We start from the raw sequence: 25,449 nt of genomic DNA, 5'->3' as shown, positions 1-25,449 counted from the left end.
AGGATTTTTCTTTATTGCTTTTTATTATTAGCTTTGATTCTGCTTTTATTTTTAAAAATATGCAAGTGTCTTCGCACATAATTGAACCCATCAAGTGTCGTGCAGCCTTTCACAGGTCTCATGAATTGTATTTCCTGATTCCCATACATTACAGAGAAGTTTTATATTCGTTACCCGTGTACGTGTACCTCAGCCGTACAGCAAAACTGACAGAGCTATCAATTTATGAAATAAATTAAGTTTTACATTTGATATTCTAAGATCTGAGGGATCACACACCACTAACGGACGAAGAGCCGTACGCGTGAGTCACTGGTCTTTGTTTTCTGAGAACAACGTTCTGTATACATGCGTGTAAGTAGAGTTTCGCAATGCAATAGCTTTGCCACAGATACCTTTATTTCCCCTAGTTGTCTACACGCAAAATAAATTTCTTGGCAGAGAGTACACTCATCAGAAATATATTAAAGACAAAGACCAATAGCTAACCAGTTTGACGCAGCACTTCGGTAGGGATTTTGGCAGGCGCCTAAAAAGGACTCTTTTGAAGTAGCAGAATTGTCGCTACACGCTCCTAAAAAAACTCAACAGCACGCTGTGGTAGTATAAAGCTAACACTACACAGAGCAGGGGATCCGAATATAAACAATTTGCGCATGCGTTATTATCTTCATTTCATCTGCATTCCGCATAGAACAGAATATTTTTAACTAAATTGACAAGTAAAGATATTTACAAAACTTTGTAACGTTTGGTTGGAAGGCTAACATCGGAAATAAAATATAGATTTCAAATGAGGCACATGACCATTTTAATAATACTTCAACGTGTAGGGTTTCCTTATTAGCAATTCGGGTCTCTGTTCGTGCAATTATACAAGGATCGGTCAAAAATAACGCACTATTCAATAAATTAGCAAACAACTGGAAAATAAAAATTTGATGATGGAGGCGCTCAGCCTATACTATATAACACATATCTAGTTTTGCTCTCCTATTGTTTCAGGTAAACCACTGTAAACGATCATGTTATGCCATACTCCCCCCATGCATAATGATCAAATCGAAAACAACTTAGTAACTTCTGTTAACAATAAGATGCTGCGAGACAACACAATAATAGTAGTAATTTGATTCATTTGTTTCAAAGCTCCTGACATGTCAGTACCTCATTTACGTTCACGGACGTACAGATATATGACGCTAAATGACACATGTATCAGTAAGAGACATAGAAAATGAGAACACAGTATGACACATGTAACTGTGGTAATAGTAACTGAGCGGATCTTGACAAGAGATATCACACAAATCAGGATAATCATGACTGATGATTATCTGAGAAGTTTATGTGGTTTTTGTCCACAGTGCTTTCAGGAATTCGTCATGTGTTTCGGTATGACACTGACGACTCGTACCGTAGCTACAAAGTTAGAACAGTTTTGACAATCAACTAATCGTGTATTTTGTGAGGTTCGGATATAAGCAGAGGCCCTATGCTTATACTAACAAAATTTAATTTTTCTAGTTCATGTTACCACAATGAATTACTGTTATTTTTTGACAAAGCTTACCATGTTAGAGAAGACTTAGAAGAAAACGTGTAGACGGTGGGAACACGTTTCTTTATAAAGACGTCACCTGACATTAATGATGCAAACATTTGCTCCGGACATGTCGTGATCCTGATTTACATATTAATGAAAAAAAGAAATGCCTTGGCCGCAGAGTGACACGGTGAAATGTGGAGTAATTTCGGCCGGAGCGCGTTAGCTGCCAAAGCGAGCCAGCCGGCAGGTGGGTAAAGCGGCATCTCTAATGGGTTCGCGTGTTCCTCCCTAATTAAACAGATTATCGTGGCTTACTTTTTTCTCCACTTGTGCAACATTCGCCCATTTATTATGGGAAGCACGGGGCTGTACTTCGGACTTAGTGCGACCCGCGGGACATCAAGCGGGACTATTCCGAGTATTTTCTGTGTGACTTCTGTAATTAGTAACTGCAAGCGTGTGCAAACACACTAGCGGATTACGTGCCCTTATGAACAACTCTATACAGTTTTTTTCAGCCTTGTCAATATCTTATTTACTACATTTGAAAGCGAAAATTTGAAAAAAGGGAATTTCAAATGGCCGGCTGGCAGCAAGTTCCGAAAAAACGAGATTCACATTAATAAATTCCATATTTTTTCGACGTTATACGACAACACTAAGAACATTTTAAGAAGAAAAATCAAATAAAATTTCTTGAAGTTGTAGTTAACTGAAGCTGATGGAGGAGGAACTGTAGGGTAAGACATGATGAGTAAGTACGAAAACGCTGAACATAAAAATATCTGTATTCGGAAAATTCTTAGCTGGTTATTTAGAAAGTAAACTGTCAAACGGCAGCCAACATAAGTACTGAAGTTATATCCCAATATCTACTGCCAAAAGTATACGACAGTACGTGTCTTTCACTGGAGGAATGAAAGATGAAAATTCTTGTTCTTGCCCGGACAGCTTTTGCAGTAAGCTAATTACTGCTCCACCTAAAGTATCTCCTGTAATTAAGACAAAGGAGTCATGATTTGCTTGTTACAGTCGGATTACACAAGTTCTAACATGTCTTTTAATAATCGAACATTTTAAAAAAAAAGCTGTAGGTTGAAGAGCACTTGCAAAGTAATTATAGTATTTTAGTAAACATCAGCTCGTATTCACGATATAAGTACAAAGTCCAGCACGATTACTACCTATTATTTTAAGATGAACGTTCTACAAAGAACGGAAGTCTGATAGGTTACAGGTAAAATTTGACAGACTGTACGAAACATGCGATCCCTCACGACGGAAAGGATCAAACGAAATCGTGCATAAAACAAAAGAACGGGTTCAGATCTCCGCCCGATCACTCTGATTCAGATTTGTAGTGGTTTTCCAGTATTATATCAATAGATTGCTTCTGCTTCATTATAAGTGAGAACGATTCCTTCAAACTATATCAAGGGTGACTGCTTCATCCGTCCTTATCTAACTCTAATTAACTATTTTGTAACATGTAAGACATTCAATACAGACTAAGATCTCGCAAATTTTTTTGTGTTTATAATGATTTTGAGAATTACTTCTTGTTTATTAAACGCAACGTTTATATTATAAGTAAACAGAGAGTGTTAATATGTTTTAAACAATAACGTGGCAATAAGCACCAATCCGATTTGGTTAATTCGCTAGTGTTGTGGAACCGAGCTATGTGGCGCAGTAGGTGCGACACTGGAATCATTTTCGGGACGCCGTACAAATCCACGCCCAGTCATACAGATTTTGTTCGGCTTACCAAAATCGCATAAGGTATGTTATTCTTTCGAAAAGAACAAGGCCCATTTCTTTTCCTCATCATTGGCCATTTCGAGCTGAGATTTTTGTTGACGGAACTTTAAACTGCAGTATTTCTTTTTATTTCTTTTACTGTTGCGGGAGGAGGTACCTGAAGTACAGCATCTTTAAATGCTTTATCTTTCAAATCTTGTCTGCAGGCGTTCTACGCCCAAAACTACTTAATGCAGGAAACAGAAATTTTATTGTCCAGAAAGAATTTTCACCCCATCCAGATATGTCTGTAGGCTGTAACAGTAACAGTTACATACACAAGTTAAAAAAATCCAAGTAAGAAGGCTATGTTGGAACAGATGGTGAACTGCTGCCCAGTATTACGCAATAAGGATGTGTGTTATGGAGAAGTAAGTCTAATCAGGCACATAATTCTGTTAGATACCAGCTTTTGGCGCCTAAGAGGGAATTTTATGCACATTCGATTTACACCATAAAAATTATTCCACCGAATTTACACCTTAATCCTAGAACACTTAAGGGAGGAAAAAGCTGCAGCGTCATGGAGGGACATGTGGTCAGTACACCGCGCTCCAGGCCGTTTTGCCGAATTTCCAGCCGGTACTACTCAGTCAAGTAGCTCATCAGTTGGCATCACGAGGCTGAGTGCGCCCCCTACCAGTCTTCCCACAAAGGAAAAGTCCTTGGCAGTACCGGGAATCGAATCTGGGTCCTCCGCATGGCAGCCATCTACGCTGACCACTCAGCTACAGTATGTAGGCGGACATTGAACAAGTGACTGTGAAACTCTAATCCACCTGATGGAAACGTTTCCCATTGTCTTCAATTGAGTCAAATGTTATGCACAGTGAGGTGACAAAAGTCACTGGGTGGCAATATGCACATATACAGGTGGCAGTAGTATCGCGTACACGCGGTATAAAAGGGAAATGCATTGGCGGAGCTCTCATTTGTGCTCAAGGGAGTCATGTGAAGAGGTTTCCGACGCGATTACGGCCGTAGGGTGGGAATTAACAGACTTTGAACGCGGAATGGTAGTTAAAGCTAGACGCATGGGACATTCTACAGAGTCCGCCAGAAAAATGTATACACACTTTAAGGAACGAAAAGTATTACTTCTGTGTTTATTTTACATTTAATAATTGATCACACATGTTGTACAACCTTCAGTTTAGCACATGGTTACTTTAAATGTTCAAAATGTTCATCGTTGGCGGCTATACACATAACAGAACAACGAGCGGTCGCCGCTGCAACGTCAGTAAATTTTACAGTGGAGATCGCTGCACATGTCTCTGTAGTCTCCTGGCGAAGTTCCTCCAGCGTGCGTGGCTTACGTCGATAGACGTTATAGCGGTAGCGTTCTCGCTTCCCACGCCCGGGTTCCCGGGTTCGATTCCCGGCGGGGTCAGGGATTTTCTCTGCCTCGTGATGGCTGGGTGTTGTGTGCTGTCCTTAGGTTAGTTAGGTTTCAGTAGTTCTAAGTTCTAGGGGACTTATGACCACAGCAGTTGAGTCCCATAGTGCTCAGAGCCATTTTTTTTTATAGACGTTATCTTTCATAGATCCCCACGATTAAAAGTCCACAGGTGTTAGATCTGGCGACCGTGGAGGGAACTCAATGGGCCCTCTTCGTCCAATGCAATGCCCCGGAAAATTGTCATCCAGGAAAGCTCGTACGGCCAGGTGGTAGAGTGGTAACGCCCCATCCTGTTGGTAGAAGACCTCTTCATCAGCTCCATAAAGCACACGTATACCCGGCAAAATTGATGTGCGTAACATTTCCAGGTACAGTTCTCCAGTGACAGTAGCATCAAAGAAAAAGGGTACTGCTAAGCCCCTAGATGTTAGTCTATACCACACATGAACCCCTGGTAGATTGACTACTTCATCCACATAAACACGCAGATTTTCCGGTGCCCAGTAATCACTGATAGGCCGATTCACGGGTCCATTAAGTTTAAATTGTGTCTCGTCACTCCACACTACCTTGGTCACAAATTGTTCGTCATCAGTAACCGTTTGCTCATACCATTTGCAAAATTGCATTCGGCGATCAGGATCGTCATCATTAATCGCGTGCAGAAATCGTGGAATGTAAACTTACCACTTTGCAGCTTTCAGAATTCTTCGTACGCTTGTACTGCTAACCCCCACTCCACGTGCACATTGCATAATAGACTTCTGTGGAGAATTAATAAACGTTTCCAACACGAGAGCCGACGAAGAAAGACTTGCAGTTATACGCTGTCTTGCTGATCTTCCTTTGTGAATATCACAAATCGTTCCTTGCAATTCAAACTTGTCAATGATGGGTTTAATTGTTAAGCGGGTTGGCGGTTCTGTTTCGAACTCTAACCTCCACTGACGTTGCGCTTCAATAGCATTATCAAACATGAAAAACCACTTCACAATAATTTTCGTTGTTCGAATGTCAAGCGTACTCCAGCCATCTTGTCTTCTCAAAACCGAGATGAAAGTACTAACATCTGTTGAGCCAAAGACCATACTACAACACACTCTTAACTCAAATCGAGCGACAATATCGATTTCTCGATACGGTCTGACAAAGAGTGTATACATTTTTCTGGCGGACTCTGTATTTCGGAAATCGTTACGGAATTCAACATTCTGAGACCCAGATTGTCAAGAGTGTACCGAGAATACCAAATTTCAGGCATGACCTCTCACCAATGACAAAGCAATGGCCGACGACCTTCACTTAACGACAGAGAGCAGCAGCGTTTGCGTAGAGCTGTCCGTGCCAAGAGAAAAGGAACACTGCGTGAAATAACAGCGGAAATCAATGTGAGACGTACGACGAAGGTATCCGTTACGGCACTGCGACGAAATTTGGAGGTAATGGACGACCGACGCGAGTGTTTTCTCTAACAGCACGATATCGCCTGCAGCGCCTCTCAAGGACTCATGACCATATCGGTTGGATCCTACACGACTGGGAAACCGTGGCTCGGTCAGATGAGCTCCGATTTCAGTTGCTACGAGCAGATTGTAGGGTCCGAGTGTGGTGCATACCCCACGAAGCCACCGACCCAAGTTGTTAGCAAAGCACAGTGCAAGCTTGTGGTGGTTCCATAAAGGTTTGGACTGTGTTTCGTCGAACGAACTGGCTCTTCTGGTCCAACTGAACCGACCATTGACTGGAAATGGTTCTTCGGCTATTTTGAGACCATTTGCACCCATTGATGGGCTTCATGTTCCCAAACGCCTACTGAATTTTTCATGGTTGACAATGCGCCTTTTCAAGGTGCCACAATTGTTTACGACTGGTTTGAAGAACAATCTGGACAATTCCAGCGACTGATTTGGCGACCCAGATTGTCCTGAATCCCATCTAACATTTATGGGACGTAGTCGAGAGGTCAGTTCGTACACGAAATCCTGCACCAGCAACACTTTCACAATTATGGACGGCTGTAGAAGCAGTCAGCATGGCTCAATATTTCTGCAGAGGACTTCCAATCCACGTTGGATCCATGCCATTTCGAGCTGCCACACTACGCCGGACAAAAGCAGGTTCGACACGATATTAGTATTAGGTGGCAGCCTATGACTTTTGTCACCTCAGTGTATAGAAGCTGGGAATATATGTGCAAATTATTATGACCGAGGTCATATGTTAAGAAAAATGAAAAAGAAAGGAGAAGATGGAACTCTAGACCGAAAAGAAAATGTGTACCTCTCGAAGACCTAGTAAACTTTAACGTTGTGTGTCGCCTCTGAAGGGATTACAGAGCTGCTGGAAGACCATCCACGAGTTCGATGTTCAATTTAGTGGCCACAGAAAGTGCCCATCCACCTTTCCTCCGATCTTCACAGATCCTGAAAAGTAAACGACGCAGAGGCGCCAGTGTAGTACTAGGACAAAAGAAACGAGAAGTCTTAGTCGGTGCCGCAGACGTCAGCAGCCAGGTGCAACGCCAAATTCTCAGAACGGATGTCGAAACACAGGATATTTACGGCGCACCTACCTCCGTTCCTAGTGGATACTGCCTCAGCTCGCCTCCGGTTTTCAACGTTTCTGCGGTTACATCATTTCAGTGATGGTCTCTTTGTCTGAAGCTTCTTGCAAATAATACACACATGTCTTCCTATGTCAGCATTTTCATTCTTTTGCTTAAAAGGCAGTGATTTGATTGACGTAGTGTTTATTAGCCACGTAATGAGTTCGAGCGACCTCGATCTCCCAGGCCTAAGGAAATGATAGAATTTTATGTACATGGAGAGTTGAATTATCATAAAATCGGACGATTTGATAGTAAGATTAACAATGTGGTAATCCTGTTTGAAACATTCATAGTGTGCCGTAATATTAGTTATTTTTAGTTGGACAAAATATAAATCTGGATTTGAATAACACACACCATATGAATTATAATATCTCTTACGAAATATAATACTAACAACTGATTGCTGTCAGCTGCAAAGGAAGGGGCTATACAAAGTATGCAGTCGATATGTTAGAATCAAACGCTCGACTGAACAGTGACCGGGGAAAGAAACTGGACATGGTCTTCTGGAAGGCAGCATCGTGTCATTAGACAAGAGTGAAACGGTTTAAATTAATCATGGAGTAAAACTCGTTCCGAAAATGAGTCGTAGATTTTTACTATGATTATTTCCCGTTAGACGTAGACCTTATAATATCGGTGGCATCAAAGACATCTCGTGTGTAGTTTACAATATCATAGTACCATTCGGCTCGAAGCTGTAGACACACAGCGAGAGCAAGTAAAAGCAGTAATTCATGCAGTTATTAGGTAATTTATAGTATTTACGTTCTTGAACAATGATTGGGTGACGCGATTGATGATCAGCAACAAAACGTTTTTCACGCTATTCTTTTCTGTTTTTCTTTCTTATAATTGGTGCAACATTAGCACTGAGCACACAACGTCGATTCTGTTAGCCAGGAGATCCCTTCGAAGAAAGCCTTGGAAGACGCTGCTATTTATAAACGTACAGGAGGAGTGTCTGACGTTGGCGTTCCAGACTGAAGAGGATTCTGAAATAGAACAAAGAGGCGGCAGCAACAGAATTCGTTCATAGAGGAAAATCCATTCAGCAGTCAGCCACACCCATGGTAATACGTCAATAGGACGTATCTTCTTGACAGCATAGAAGGTTTTGAGATTGGACTAACATGTTCAGCACTTTCTACACACCACGAACATTTAAGACGCCTGTAGAATTTTACATGGTTGAAGTCTTCACAATACTCTTCACGGACCAATGTGGAGTGCAGTGACCTGGTGGAATTAGGTCTTTCCTTCTATCTGTTAAAAAGCAACGAGTATGTTCTTCTAAGAGGTAGGTGACTGTTATGAGTACTTACGCAGTGCAGTGCTCTGTTATGCTAGAGTGTTATGAAAGAACTGGAAAGAGGCCAAATACAATGCTTAGTCTTCTGGAAATGCGTCGAGGATACCGCCCAGCTTATCCCCACCTGCGCGATTTAGCCCAATACAATGCCTTGCAGTCTAACACCTCTTCTGTACTTACCGAATAAATTCAGGTCATGCTGCCTGTATTATAAATGTAAAATACATTAAAGCTTAATATTACATCTAAGTCCATATCATTAGATAAGGACCACTTGGTCGGAACAGCCAAGGACTGGTGAAGAGAACGGCCCAAACACCATCGAGTATTTGTGGAAGAAGTAATTTAGGGAAACAACGGAGAACACAAATCAGGATGGCCGGATAGCGATTGGAACAATGTTCCTTTAACACAAGCCCTATGTATTAACCATTGATCAACCAGGATTCGAAGTGCTTATCTTCGACACGTCTTACCACAGCGCCCGCGAACTTAACTGTGGGCATGAGCGAAAGAAAATGACTAATTTAATGCTTAAATACGTTATCGACTGAATACTACGCACATTTCGTCACTCCTTGCTGCGTTTGATTTGAAGATCGATTCAGAAAACTATGCATTCCACCTGATGATCACCAACAAAACGTTTTCACGCTCATTCTTTTCTGTTTTTCTTTCGTGTAATTGGTGCAACATTAGCACTGAGCACATAACGTCGATTCCGTTAGCCAGGAAATCGCTTCGAAGGAAGACATACCTTTTTCCACATGCATGTTTATCGCTGTCGACATTTGGAAGTAAATTAGCCACGAAATACGAATTACGTCAAAATAATATAACTTTGCACGAGAGACGTTGCACACTGCGTTGCATTAGTTATCTCAGACTGAGTGTTTTTGTTTCTTCTTTTTTTTCCCTTTAGATACCGTTTGTCACTGGCCTGTTAGCGTGCGAAGGAATGCTGCAGTATGAACGTAGGCAAACTGTGGAACGGAGCCGATATTATTGATCTGACAGCGGAGAGAAGGGAGCCACAGACGACAAACGACGGACACGTGCATTATATGCACGCCCTTGAGCTCAGCGATCAGGCGAGCGCCCGTAACGGTTTTGCGATGCTGTGAGGGCGTTCACGTCAAGAGAAGTAGGAACAAACTACGCCATCAACATGGACGGCAAATTTCTTAAGTAGAAGGATTGGGTGGAGTTGAAGGCAGATGGGTTCTATGGGCTGTTAACGTCGCTAAACAAGCGGTTCATATCCGATTTGGCGTTGACGGCAACTCGTTAGAAACAGAGTGCGACATGCGCGTTGTAACACGCTTCACTTTCAGGTTTCATAGCTAATTACTGTGACTTCCGGGTCGAGGTACAAGGTTTGCACTAGCCTCTGACGCCAACTGCACGGAGTGTCGACAAGTTTCTCTGATGGTATTGCATCTTTGCAGTCGGTTCAATACGTTTATACACCTGAATCCTTTGAGGGGACCGTGCTGCACATCATAGCACTTGGGGCCACACTATCATCGTGTTTTGTGGTGCTGATGATGAAGATGATGACGAAAAATCATAGTATTGACTTGTTGATAGATGTTCTGTTTTGTCCGTCACATGCGATTAACGAACAGCACACAGATCGCAATGTCCTTCACTCTACCAGGTTACCTGAATGCTGAATCTGCTTTGATTGGAAATGTCGAGTCGTAACGATAGTGTCTTCTAAATTGTGTTACGCGTTGTACCCCATCAGGCGAAATAAAAGCGATTAAGGCTCTGGACCCACAGCCCAGTCATGCAATCGCAACTGACTTTCTCCGCTTTGGAGAGAAGTAGGAGGAGGAGATTAGCGTTTAACGTCCCGTCGACAATGAGGTCATTAGAGACTGAGCACAAGCTCGGATTAGGGAAGGACTGGGAAGGAAATCGGCCGTGCCCTTTTAAAGGAACCATCCCGGCATTTTCCCTAAATCAGGATGGCCGGAGACGGGTTTGAACCGTCATCCTCCAGAAGGCGAGTCCACTGCGCCACCCCGCTCGGTTTGGAGAAGAGTGAAGGAATGAAGTCTGCTGTGGGCAGTGAAGAAGAAATTATTAAATTTCCTTGTTCATCGGTTTCTAATGAGACATTGCTTCCAGTCACTCATTATACACAGCCGGGCATTAAAATTGCTACACCGAGAAGGATGGCAAAGAACGAAATTTTTTACTTATTGAACGTGTACAGAGTAGTGGGAGGAATAAATAAATTTGTAGGTGATTTGGGAGTTCACAGTATGCGAAATTTAATACACTGAGCTGCCACCTCTGGCAGCAACAATCCGGCCAGGCAACTAATCGCACTTAGCCGGGACAACAGATAAGGGTACATCATTCAAGGGTGATACGAAAGTCCGTTAGCATTTTAAAATGCACTAATTCACGAAATAATGTAATTAGAAAGATACAACCCGACACAGATTCCTGAAATAGCATGGGATTTACTGAAACCAAAAACGAGTGCAAAAACCGACCACAGATGACACTGGACAGCAGTACGTCAGTGACGCCACGGAGAACAAAGCACAACTTAGCTACCGAAGATCCTAGAACCGTCGTGGAAACCCCACTGCGTAACGAGAAAGTCACCGTATGGCGACGATTTACCACATAAACCGTGATCGGACCCTTTTTCTTCGAGGAAATGCGGAGTCTGCTTGTCAAACTGTCAGCGTGTCGGGTGCGAGGTATGTCGATACGTTACAGATTCGCATCATCCGCAGCCTGATTGATAAACAGCTACTGGTAAGTATGACTTTTATGCAGGATGGCGCTCCACCCTACATTGCTACACGTGTGAAACATCTCCTGTGCTCATCGTTCGACGAGGATCGCCTGCTGAGCCTCCGTCTTGCATGGACTCCCAAGTCCCCAGACCTCAATTCTTGTGATTATTGACTGTGAGGTTACTTGAAGTAGCAAGTCTACCGCGATCGTCCGACCTCATTAGGGACGCTAAAAGACAATATCCGGTGGCAATTTCTCATCACACATGTTGATATGATATTCACAACATTGTGCGTCGACAACAGATACTGTTGATGAATGGCGGCCGACGTGTTGAGCATTTGTTATAGAGAACATCGTCTTTGCTAAAAATTAATTGTTGCGCTATTTATTGCTTTCATATCATACGAAACACTCTCTGTTGACACAGTGGAAGTGGGCTACTACATAGTATGTATCGTGGACTACAATATCAAGGGATGAATTTGCTGTCATTTGGTATACTTTCTTGGTTTCAATAAAGCCCCATATCATTTCAAGCTCGTGTGCCAGTTTTTACCTGTCTAATTACATCGTGAAGTATTGATTTTTCAAATGTTAACGAACTTATAGGTCATCCTGTATATGCTAAGAGTTCATCAGCCGTTGTGGTTGGTGAGCGTGTGCGTGTCTCTCTCTCAACGAACCACAAGCAAATGTTTTCAGAGCCCGAGATATTGGGAGAATATGAGCTCAGGGCAACAGTCGAAAAAGCCCATGTATCGAGATAGATCATGACATGAAGGTAGGTCAGGACAGCACAGGAACATATGGTCTTGTGTTATCTTGTTGAAAGATAACGTTATGAAGACGTCGAATGTATAAGACAGTCACTTGCCTTACCACGTCAGAAATGTCATGCCTGCTGTCATTACGAGCTACGCGAGTCAGAGGTGATAATGTTGTACTCCCCATAGCGGCACCCACCACATCAGGTGCTGGGGCTCGTAGGACGGTGACGAATACAATCTTGTTCTCGTCAGATCCTCCAGCCACGGACACATATATCGTGATGCTGTGAGCAGAACTCGTACTCGTCTGAAAAAGACGACGTGTTAGCGTGACCGTGTCCATTGTTGTCGTGTGGCAACCCACAGCCACTATGCCGATGGTCAGTGTGGAAACTTCAGAATGAACCTTCCTGGCAAATTAAAACTGTGTGCCGGACTGAGACTCGAACTTGGGACCTCGGCCTTTCCCCGACAAATGCTCTACCGTTTGAGCTACTGAAGCACGACTCACGACCCATCCTCACAGCTGTAATTCCGCCAGTACCTCGTCTCCTACCTTCCAAACAGCACCGAAGCTCGCCTGCAGACCTTGGACAACTAGCACTCCTGGGAGAAAGGATGCTTGGGTAGCTCATACGGTAGAGCACTTGCCCGCGAAAGGCATAGGTCCCGAGTTCGAGTCTCGGTACTGCACACAGTTTTAATCTAAGAGGAAGTTTCAGTGTGGAAACTTGTCTTGCTACAAAACATGCTCATTTCCTGGCTCAGGGCACGTGAGGGCTGCACGGCGCTGCCCAGTCTGTCCTCTCTCGTGTGTCACTGCAGTCCTGTCTGCCATTGTGGCCATCCGGAACACATGATTCAGTATTCGCATGGCAGTAACGGGACCCCGATCAACACGAGAAGTAATATCGCACAACGATACGACACGTGCTGGCAGATATCTGTCCTCCTTACGCGAGGCATACTACGACTTTCTCACAAACAGGCAACACTCAAATGCAATTTCTAAATGGGAAACCCGATGCGTTATCATTCCTTATATTCAGAATGTCTATGACGTTCCTCCTATTTACGATGTGCGGTTGGAAAGAAATACTAATCATTTGCTTATCCATGCCAATTTGATGTTTGTTGCATGGCGTCTTACTGATGATGCATTTTTAATGACCAGCTGTACATTTTTTTAATTGCTTGACTGAGTGCTAGGAATCTGCCTAGCCCTCCTGCCACGTGTTTCGTAGACAGGGACTGGCCGCAGTATTCTAGGCCGGTATTTCCGTCGACCCCGCGGGCGGGCGCTGGCACGTCGCCCTGCACATCTGCATCGGCTGCCGCCAACGCCCTCCCACCGTCTGATGAAACGCAGCTTAAGTGGCGCCTAATATCTGCAGGCATGAACCGACCTGCCAAACACCGCGAAATATTACTAGTTGGCTGGAATGAAACATTTCCTTCATGTTAATGAAGACGAAGTGTTACCTTTACATCTGCTAGAATTATTGCAATCGTGATGTCATCTACGCTTACACTTTACCCCACTACCACCGTTACTGTGCATGTTGGACGGTACCTCTAGCACCACTATCATTTTCCCCTTTCTCTGTTCCATTTGGAGTGATGAGTAGGAAGAACAATTGCCTGTAAGTTTCCATATGAGCTCCAATTTTTCTGATTTTCTTGTTGAGGTCATTTCCCGAGACATGTATGTGTGGATGGAGTAAGTTGCCTGACTCTTCTTTGAACGTACTCTTTCGAAATTCCAATAGTAACACTCTCCGTTACATACACTACTGGCCATTAAAGTTGTTGCACCACGAACATGACGTGCTACAGACTCGACATTTAACCGACAGGAAGAAGATGCTGTCATATGAAAATGATTAGCTTTTCAGAGCATTCACACAAGGTTGGCGCCGGTGGCGACACCTACAACGTGCTGACATGAGGAAAGTTTCCAATCGATTTCTCATACACCAACAGCAGTTGACCGCCGTTGCCTGGTGAAACGTTGTTGTGATGCCTCGTCTAAGGAGGAGAAATGCGTACCATCACATTTCCCACTTTGATAAAGGTCGCATTGTAGCCTATCGCGATTGCGGTTTATCGTATCGCGACCTTGCTGCTCACGTTGGTCGAGATCCAATGACTGTTAGCAGAATATGGTTCAAATGGCTCTGAGCACTATGGGACTCAACTGCTGAGGTCATTAGTCCCCTAGAACTTAGAACTAGTTAAACCTAACTAACCTAAGGACATCACAAACATCCATGCCCGAGGCAGGATTCGAACCTGCGACCGTAGCGGTCTCGCGGTTCCAGACTGCAGCACCTTTAACCGCACGGCCACTTCGGCCGGCAGCAGAATATGGAATCGGTTGGTTCAGGAGGGTAATACGGAACGCCATGCTCGATCCCAACGGCCTCGTATCACTAGCAGTCGAGATGACAGGCATCTAATCCGCATGGCTGTAACGGATCGTGCAGCAACGTCTCGATCCCTGAGTCAACAGATGGGGACGTTTGAAAGACAACAACCATCTGCACGAACAGTTCGACGACGTTTGCAGCAGCATGGACTATCAGCTCGGAGAACATGGCTGCGGTTACCCTTGACGCTGCATCACAGAAAGGAGCGCCTTCGATGGTGTACTCAACGACGAACCTGGTTGCACGAATGGCAAAACGTCATTTTTTCGGATGAATCCAGGTTCTGTTTACAGCATCATGATGGTCGCATCCGTGTTTGACGACATCGCGGTGAACGCACACTGGAAGAGTGTTTTCGTCATCGCCATACTGGCGTATCACCCGGCGTATGGAGTGCCATTGGTTACACGTCTTGATCACCTCTTGTTCGCACTGACGGCACTTTTAACAGCCGACGTTACATTTCAGATGTGTTACGACCCGTGGCTCTACCCTTCATTCGATCCCTGCGAAACCCTACATTTCAGCAGCCTAATGCACGACCGCATGTTGCAGGTCCTGTACGGGCCTTTCTGGATACAGCAAATGTTCGACTGCTGCCCTGGCCAGCACATTCTCCAGATCTCTCACCAATTGAAAACGTGTGGTCAATGGTGGCCGAGCAACTGGCTCGTCACAATACGCCAGTCACTACTCTTGATGAACTGTGGTATCGTGTTGAAGCTGCATGGGCAGCTGTACCTGTACACGCCATCCTAGCTCTGTTAGACTCAATGCCCAGGCGTATCAAGGCCGTTATTACGGCCAGAAGTGGTTGTTCTGGGTACTGATTTCTCAGGATCTACGCACCCAAACTGCGTGAAAATGTAATCACATGTCAGTTCTAGTATAATATATTTGTCCAGTGAATACCCGTTTATCATCTGCATTTCTTCTTGGTGTAGCAATTTTAATGGCCAGTAGTGTACAACACATCTCTTATAGCGATTACCACTAGAGTTTTTTGAGCATTATCGTAATAAGCCAGTTGGAGGAGATCAGTTAACGTGTTTGCAACCGCCTGATTTCAGTTTGTCTTCGGTTGCTATGCCACGCTTTTGAAAGCATTCTCACTTGTTTCATACACGGTCTGTAACGTAATTCAATATGGTTAGGTAATAGCGGCTAGCCTTGTCAACCAAAACAAGTACTTGATGATGAAATGAAAGAAATTCTGACTTCGGCCACAACTGGGCTCTAAAATGAGTTCAATGGTGACAAGTGAAAATTTGTTCCAGGCTGGGACTCGAACCCGGATTTCCCGCTTTACGCGAGCGGTCGCTTTAAGCGTTTCGGCTATCCGAGCATGCTTCCCGTCCGACCCAAATTACCATCTTGTCATACGGAAGACAGAATTTATTTCATGATATGTATGTACGGTTGTGGTATCAAGAATGGTGTCTGTTCTTTCTGATATGTCCAGAGGAACAGACACCACACACATAAAAAAAGCCCCATTACCACAAATTTATTTTACAGAAGCGGGCAGGAGCAGAGTACACAGACGCTGGCATCCGTTCAGGGCCACATAAAACTTCCGTAAATGTATAATCATGCAGAAATATTGTTTGTTTTTATGCACTCCAAAACCACTAGCACAGCTGTTATCAATTTATTGTTGTGTTTTTAAGATCGATTTACTGGTAGGAGCATCATTTTGCCTTCCTCTGATTTTATAACTGATTTATCTAGGCAGTTATAGGGAGCGGGGGAGGGGGGGTGGGGGTGCAGCGGAGGACCTGAGAGACCTTCTACAGTTTCACGAGTACTCTGAACGACGGTACAGATCGATAGAAATGTGTATTTACTACAATAAGCAAAAAGTGCTGGCAACATGACATTATTGTCACTACGTTTATCTACCCCGCGTGTGTGGAAATCCAACTAAAACATCCGCACATCGTGTACTCTAGCCTCAGGGTTCGTTCCTAACTAACAACATTCCTCCTCCGAAAAGTCAGTTTTAGACATTGTAGATTTAGCATCCGTACAAGACGAGACAACGCCGCGAACTGTCACTGTTGGCATGACATACGAGCCGACGGAGGCTCGACGACAAGCCGGGAGCTGAACCTCGGAGGAGGTCAATGTACGGGGGAGCAGAGAGTCTGAACACCGCGTAATGACGAAGCAGGGAGGTAAATACAAACTCTACCAACGGAAAGATTGTCACTAGCACGCAGAAAACAGTATGGCAGGAGGCAAGGGACTGGTCCGTGACAGTTGCCATCAGCGGGAAAACTGATGGGTTAACACCTGCCGGCCGCGGTGGTCTAGCGGTTCTGGCGCTGCAGTCCGGAACCGCGGGACTGCTACGGTCGCAGGTTCGAATCCTGCCTCGGGCATGGGTGTGTGTGATGTCCTTAGGTTAGTTAGGTTTAAGTAGTTCTAAGTTCTAGGGGACTTATGACCTAAGATGTTGAGTCCCATAGTGCTCAGAGCCATTTGAACCATTTTGTTAACACCTGCGTCAGTGACTATGCCCATCCCACGCTGCGCATGCGCCCTCTGTGATAGCGTTCTGTACTGCTTCGCTTCGATAACGGCTTAGATCTTCCCTATCCATCTCGATGTCCGCTGGAGGGGATACTAAAGCAGATATTTTGGCGATCAAACAGTTAACAAATATATCTGCGAACATGAAAGTGGCCTAATGAGGCATTCAATAGTACGAAAATATACTAAAAACAACAGTTGAGAGCAGCTTGGATAATTAACAAGGAATCATAGTAACTGTGGTCTCGTGGTCGATCAAATAAAAAATCATAGTGACTGGAGACGTCAGTAATGGAGACTCATAGACGACTAATCACTTCTTTGCATTTCATATCGCTTAAACTCACGTCATGTTTATGTCGATCTTCAGGTTATTTTATGCAGTTGCATTCCTAATGCAGACAGTTCGTGAATAATCTTCATATAACTAAGAGAAGAGCGAAGTAGAATATTAATAAAAAACATCAAGTAACTGTTAAAAATTAGGCCTGTTGGTTTCTCACCGTGGCTGGGACGCAGTCCTCAAGATTTCGTAAATATTTTTCTATATGACAAGATGAGCAGTAGATACTGAGAACACGACGAACCTGACTAACGATAATTAAGTGCGAGCAGCAACGGTTCCTTTACGGAATTTCTGCTACAGCGAGACAAGGGAGCTCGATGTTTCAGTCAAAGGGCAAGCGCGCGCGTTAAACCTAGCAGGCGTGGCAGCTGAGGGGATTCCAGCGATACCTGGGCCGCTCGCGTCTAATTGGTACGGTGCAGACTGCGACCTCGGTCGGAGGGTGGCGTGACACCTCAAAAGAGCTCCCACTCTCTCTGCCGCCAGTTCCTCCCCCTCCTCCTCCTCCTCCTCCTGGTCCCTTACGAAATTGCGTCGCCGGCCCCAGAACCACCCCGAAAACAACGACAAAAGGCGCCAATTAACGCCGGACGAAGTCGTGGGGGTCGATGAGCTCATCGAAGCCAAGGCTTTCCAGCAATAAGGCCAACCCGGCACGTTACAGTTTCGTTACCGTCGCTATAATTAAACACTTAACTCCCTGCCAAATGACCACTTTCTTTGTACTCGTACCTAGGAACTTCACTTTAGATAATGTACCTACTTTAATGCTGAAGGTGTCTGGTACTGATAGCCTTCTCTTTTCATATGACGTCGTGCTCAGAAGTAATGCCTCACAATATTTTATGTGAAAATACTTAAAGCTTTTTAAATAACATGAACTTTGTTAACATTCTGCATCTTTCCTTTACTTTACGTCTATGGTCACAAACTTTTTGTTAACAGATTATCGATTTTGGTCTATAATGACCATCATCAGATCTGCAGCAAAAATTGGAAAAACATAAACAAACTCGCAGACTGTCTACAGCTTAAAAACAATACACAGACCCTAATGAAAACTACTTCTGACAATATATGCATGTGTGTGCTTCAAGTATGAAGAGGCATACCTGTTTCATAAAAACAACGTCCTAATGTACTGCAGCCATAGTGGCATCGTCAAATGTTAAATGCAGAATCAGCACAAGCATCGTCAAATATATACAAATAACATCATATGCACGAGTCATGTTGCCAGTAGCACTAATGTTCAAAACAAACTGCCGTACAGTAGCCACAAGATGTTTGAGTTGTAAGTTCACCAGATGTCGCTAATGTCGGCATACACTAGTTTTCAATAATTAATTGAACAGCAAAAATAAAGGGGGATACAATAGTTGAAGTCTGTAATGAGCTTATAACGTATAAAAGGCATTACAGTAATAAAAAGCAATAAAAAGAACACGACAAAAGTAAGTTTGTTAAAAAGAGGGAGAGTTAAGAAACAGTAGTTGACATGCTCTAGTGCCAATCTTCTAGATAATGACAAATATTAAACACCTTTGATAGTGCACCGGATAATATTAAACAACCATAAAACAAATCGCTAAAGAAGCCACAAATGATTTCGCATCTTTATTCTTCATGTCTAAATAAATATTTCTCAACATGATCACCTTGGGGACGAACAAATTTCTCTCAATAAGAGACCAGTTTGTTGATGGAGTTACAACCTGACCTCTGCTTGCATCGTTTCATCACTATCAAACTGAAGTCCTCAATGGTGGTCTTCAAGTGCACATGAAAATCGGATGAGGCCAAGGCTGACTGTAAGGCGGATGATCAATGACAGTGAACACAAAGTGCCGGATTGTGGCAGATGTCGCAGCGCTCTTCTATGGCCTGCCATTGTCATGTTGAAGCAGAGGGTGTTCCATGTGTGGACGAACTCTTCGAATTTGTGCTTTCAGTTTTCTAAGCTGTTTCTCATGCACAGACACACTATGTGATCCAAAGTATCGGGCCACCACAAAAACATACGTTTTTCATATTTGGTACACCGTGCTGCCACCTACCGCCAGGTACTCCGTATCAGCGACCTCGGTAGTCATTAAACATCGTGAGAGAGCAGACGGGGCGCTCCGCGAAACTCACGGACTTCGAACGTGGTCAGGTGATTGGGTGTCACTTGTGTCATACGTCTGTACGCGAGAGTTCCACACTCCTAAACATCCCTAAGTCCACTGTTTCGATGTGATAGTGAAGTGGAAATGTGAAGGGACACATATAGCACAATAGCGTACAGGCCGAACTCGTCTGTACTGACAGAGACCGCCGAAAGTTGAAGAGGGTCGTAATGTGTAATAGGCAGACTTCTGTACAGATCATCACAGAGGAATTAACTGCAACAGGATCCACTGCAGGTACTATGACAGTTAGGCGGGAGGTGAGAAAACTTGGATTTCGTGGTCGAGCGGCTGCTCATAAGCCACACATCACGCCGGTAAATACCAAACAAAGCATTCCATGGCGTAAACATCGGACCATTGAACAGTGGAAAAACGTTGTTTGGAGTGACAAATCACAGTACACGGTGTGGCCATCCGATGGCGAGGTCTGTGCATGGCGAATGCCCGGTGAACATCATCTTCCAGCGTGTGTAGTGCCAACAGTAAAATTCGGACGCGGTGGTGTTATGGTGTGGTCGTGTTTTTCATGGAGGGGGCTTGCACCCCTTGATGTTTTGCGTGGCACTATGACAGCACAGGCCTACACTGACGTTTTAAGCACCTTCTTGCTTCCCACTGTTGATGAGCAATTCGGGTATGGCGACTGTATCTTTCAACACGATCGAGCACATGTTCATAATGCACGGCCTGTGGCGGAGTGGTTACACGACAATAACATCCCAGTAATGGACTGGCCTACATAGTGTCCTGACCTGAATCCTATAGAACACCTTTGGGGTGTTTTGGAACGCCGACTTTGTGCTAGGCCTCACCGACCGACATCGATACCTCCTCAGTGCAGCACTCCGCTGCCATTTCCCAAGAAACCTTCCAGCAACTGAATGAAAGGCTAAGGGTGGGCCAAGACCATATTGAATTCCAGCATTACCGATGGAGGGTGCCAGGGACTTATAAGATATTTCCAGCCAGATGTCCGGATACTTTTGCTAACATAGTGCGGTTACGTTACACACAGCCGTGTTACACGCTACAGGCAGAGGGTTCAACTTGCGTCAGCGAAGCAGGAAACTCGACAGAGTAATATGCATGACATGTAATATCTCAACCGATATTTAGAGGAGCATAAAAAATTCGGAGGGCTTTACTTTCCAGCACGCCTTCACACCCCAGCTCCGATATCTTTATTTATTAATTGCTACAAGCATCAGGAATCTTAAGTTAGCTCTTAACATTCTACAGCAAATGTTAGATTGATGCACAATACAATTGGTGCGAAGCGTAGTAGCAGCAGACCTTCGACACAAGAAGATGTAATATTACGTATGGAAACAATAGTCTAGAAATTCTTTAAATTCGAAATAATCGGGATCACTCATAAACGTTAAATATCTGTCAGTACCTACTTGGGAACGTCACCCCAATGAAGTCTCCAGAATGCAATTCATCGCAAGAATCCTAATCTGCGAAGGAAGTCGCTTCAAAACCCTCACCTGGAGAATTATTTGGCACTGATGTCATACTAGTTGGAATGAAGGAATATGTGGAGAAAACTGACAGCAGATCTATGCAACATATTCAGAGAAAGTTTAGTCATTGAAAGAGCTTCATACAAATCCTCTACAAATTGAGGAGCAAAAGCTAGAAGAAAGAAGTCGGTTGTTCAAAGATGATGAAAGAAACTTATTTCAAGGCCAATGAAGAAACAAATAACCCAATAAAAAAGCCACGTAGACAAAAGCTATACTAGGATTGGACAAAAATATGGAAGCACCGCGAGAAATGTGTCCTTGAACATAAATTTTAATGCTAGACAAGCCTGCAGGTTGCGCTGTTGTATATCACAACGAACGACACCTATGGAATGTCCTCAATACGTTGCAATGGTCAGTCGTAGTCAGAACAGAACTGTGTTAGTTGTGAGTTCATTATGTCTGAGCTAAGTGAACTTGAACGTGGGCAAATTGTTGGTGCTACAATCGTGAATGCTTCCAAAATCAAGGGAGCCAGTGTTTCGAGAGGCGCCATATTTATACCGCGTACACGGAAAGCGGAAAAGCATCATCCGATAAGTTACAGTGGGGACAACAGAGGGTGTTGACTGATCGTGACGCGGGGTCACTGAATAAGGTTGTGACGGAAAACAAGAAGACGACAAATGCAAAAGTAACCGTAGAACTGAATGTCGCACTCGCGAACTTTGTCAGCACCAGAATAACACGGAGCTCCTTAAGCAGTTAATTGCAGAGCAAGCTGGAATTCGAAAACCACAAATTAGTGATGCAAATGCCTGTAAAAAGAAAAAGTGGTGCGGAAGCCATAAGATCTGGACCGTGAAGCAATGGAAGAAAGTCATTTGATCGCATGAATCCTGTTTCACACTGCTACGATCTCTGGCCGAGTTTACGTCCAAAGAGTGAAACTTGGAGGAGGGTCAGTGATGATTTGGGGAGCCACATCGTAGTATTCCACGGTTACTCTGAAAGGTCGCGTTACTGCCAAGGATTTTGGCTTATCAGTCGCGGCACCATGGTTCAATGTTTGGTCCACAATGATAATGCTGTGTCCCAAGCCGACAGGGCCCCTTCTCACGGCTCGCATCGTCCAGGACTTGTTTTGCGAGCACGAGAAAGAATTGTCGCATGTCCCCTGGCCACCAGTCACCAGATCTCAATTCTTTTGAGCCTATACGGTCTACTTTGGAAATAATGGTGCATGATCGCTACTCACCTCCATAATCGTTACACTTGCCGCTATTTTGCAGAAAGAATGGGATTGCCTTGAAAACCATGCAAGACCTGTATTTATCCATTCCGATATGACTGTAAGCTGTTTTGAATAACAACTGTTTTCCTATACCGTATAAGGCACGGTAACGTGTTGTGTAGGGGTGTTTCCACATGTTTATCCATCCCTCGTAAATCAGTCGAATGCCTTTGCCATGTCTTTGGCCCAGCGTTACCTTTCTGCTGTAGAACCACGGAAGCGCTTTTCAGTTTGAATTGCGCGGAGATATCAAACATTAAGAAGTATTGGGAAATGTTTACTACATAGTAGAGTAAATGCTGACCTAAATTCGAATGTTCAAAATGTTCAAATCTTTGTGAAATCTTATGGGACTTAACTGCTAAGGTCATCAGTCCCTAAGCTTACACACTACTGAAGCTAAAGTATCCTAAGGACAAACACACACACCCATGCCAGAGGGAGTACTCGAATCTCCGCCGGGACCAGCCGCACAGTCCATGACTGCAGCGCCCTAAGACCGCTCGGCTAATCCCGCGCGCCTAAATGCGAGAGTAAATACTTAATAAAAACAGGACGACTTGCTGATGGACCGGAGGAAAGAAGTCTAGAAGTTCGCTAGGCACAGTCGGGCCACTTAATTTTTATTTTATTCTTACTTATTTATGTTGTTGTCTTGATCTGGCGCCCAAGAAAACACGGCAACAGAGAATTAGGCAAAGGACCAAGAGGTGGCGCTCGGCTGCCAGCCAGGAACGAGCGTTTGGCGGCTCTGCGAGACAATTAGCAGGGATCCTTCAAATTAAGTGTCTGCTGCCACGCTCCGCTTCCAAGAGCGCAAGTCCACAACAAAGCCGACGCGGGTGGCTGACCCGATCGGAATGAGCACAACGGGGCATTAATCAGATACAAGTGGTATCGTTATCGACTGCTGCTTCAACATTCACCTAGCAGTTCAATTTACGATTTAAAACTTAAGTTTACATAGTGAAATACTTCAATTCGATCGAATCCCGTACAATATATTTTCTCCATTTATCAATCTTATTTTAGTTACACAAGTATATTCTGCTAATGGAGTCATAGAATCCTGTACAAAACTTTAAGAATTACTTAGATTTCCGGATACCAGATTAAACAGAACGGGAATTGTCATGTATTAGGATATCATAAAATATATGGCGGTTCCTTCGAGGACGACTACATAACTAAACGATTACAGGATTACAATGAAGGCTTTCACGACCGGATGGTACTGTTGTTGATAATTCTTCCGGGTTATATGGCCGTGGTCCATGGAATACTTCTATTCCTAACGTTTCGTCCAATACTACGTTGGACACCCTCAGAGATATGGCTGGTCCTGTTGAGGACGAAACGTTAGGAATAGAAGTATTCCATGGACCACGGCCATATAACCCGGAAGAATTATCAACAACAGATTATAGGATTGTTCGACTGGCTCTGACGAACAGACGGATGTAAACAGCTGAAATTCGGGCCGGGGTTACAGAGTGTCACCACGAACCATCGGGAACAGATTACTAGAATGTATAGGTCCAGACTGAAGCGACGAATGAAAATTTGTACCGAGGCCGGGGTTCAAACCCGGGTCTCCTGCTTACTAGGCAGATGCGCTAACCACTACGTCACCCTGGCACAGTGGCCTTGCTCAACTGCATGGACTACCCTGGTATGTTTCAGTCTGCATCTATACATCACGGATGTTTGAGACTTGAATCGGTCTCGGGAACCGTATGGTTTCATTAGATTACTGGAAGCTGGTTTGCGATCTCGTGTTATCATTCATTGTTTGCCACAGACAAAAGAGACTTGTGTGGTGCAGAGCAGGAGTTGGCCGGTACAGTGATGAAACTCGCTTCTGTTTGTGCCAATCAGATCAATGTCAGCACACCTGCTGATATGTCACTGGAAGCATCGAGTCTCGACATCAATGTCTCTGTAACTCCTGGAATCATGGTGGTGAAAGTTACCAAGTATTGAAATAGTACTGATCTGGTACTTGCTGAAGGGAAACTGAATGCTCGCCAGTATGCGGGAAGAATGGTGAAACCTATTGTTATATCCTTTATGACCAGCGTACCAAACCGTGTATTCCAGGAAATAATGCAAGACGCCATACAGCGGTTTACACTACGGACGCCTTGAGGTTTCTTGATTGATCTACCAGTTCCCTGATTTCTCACTCACTGTGTGCGTCTGACATGCATTAGGAAGAGGCATACTTTCCTACAAATCTCCAACCAGCAATCTTCATGAACTGGCAAAGCATGCGTTTCGGGGATGGCACTATGTTCCTCAGAATGACTTTTGGGGAGTGAATGCGGTCATACCACAATGAATATAGATACTCCTCAACATGACTTTAGGGGAGTGTCTGTTTGCGTACCATAATAAGTACGAAAGTGTATCCGTGCTCCTAGGGACGAACCTCATTCTGACGATGTAATGGGTACCAGTTCCGAATGGAGCCAAAGTTTAATCACTCAAGGACTGATGCCTTACGGTGTCACACTTTTCCATTTTTCTCAATACAGATTAAATATTTTGGTCGTATTCCAGTACTTAAGAAACGGAGCTCTTGTTGGGGCTAGGAGGCAGTGACGACTGCGAGTTAATCGACTGCCTTTTGGCGTGGCGTCTGGCGCGCGCGACGCCCACAGTGGCGTCGGCAGGCGACGGTAGCGCCACGCGGCGCTAGAGGCGCCGTGGCCAGCGCTCCAAACATGGCTGGCCGCCTCTGACGTCACGGGGGTCATATGACAGCAGCAGCAGCAGCAGGCGGCGCTCTGCACCTGGGCAGCAGAGTCGCGCAGTCGGGGACACCGCGTGCTGACCGTGATCCACATCGCCGGTGCAGACCTTCTCAGGTCTTCACAGCTCTTCTTCCGAGCAAATAGGTTCATCATCCGACTCTCTAACACGAATTTGTGTACATGACACAGTAGCAGCACTGCTGTTATGGAGAAGGGCGTGGGAGATTTTAAACGAAATGTAG

General features: G+C 44.4%; 1 protein-coding gene and 1 non-coding gene across 2 annotated transcripts in view; both read right to left on the bottom strand.

Moving 5' to 3' along the window:
- LOC126203931 (prickle planar cell polarity protein 3-A) overlaps positions 1–25,449 on the bottom strand; it is a 1,288,897-nt gene that overhangs the window by 207,234 nt on the left and 1,056,214 nt on the right. The window lies entirely within an intron of this gene.
- On the bottom strand, positions 24,018–24,089 carry Trnat-agu (transfer RNA threonine (anticodon AGU)). Its single transcript has one exon. It is a non-coding gene; the product is annotated as a tRNA-Thr (tRNA).

Source organism: Schistocerca nitens, chromosome 9, assembly GCF_023898315.1.
Source record: "Schistocerca nitens isolate TAMUIC-IGC-003100 chromosome 9, iqSchNite1.1, whole genome shotgun sequence".
Taxonomy (NCBI): Eukaryota; Metazoa; Arthropoda; class Insecta; order Orthoptera; family Acrididae; genus Schistocerca; species Schistocerca nitens.
Note: the sequence above shows the minus strand (reverse complement) of the source record. Positions and strands in the feature narration are given on the sequence as shown.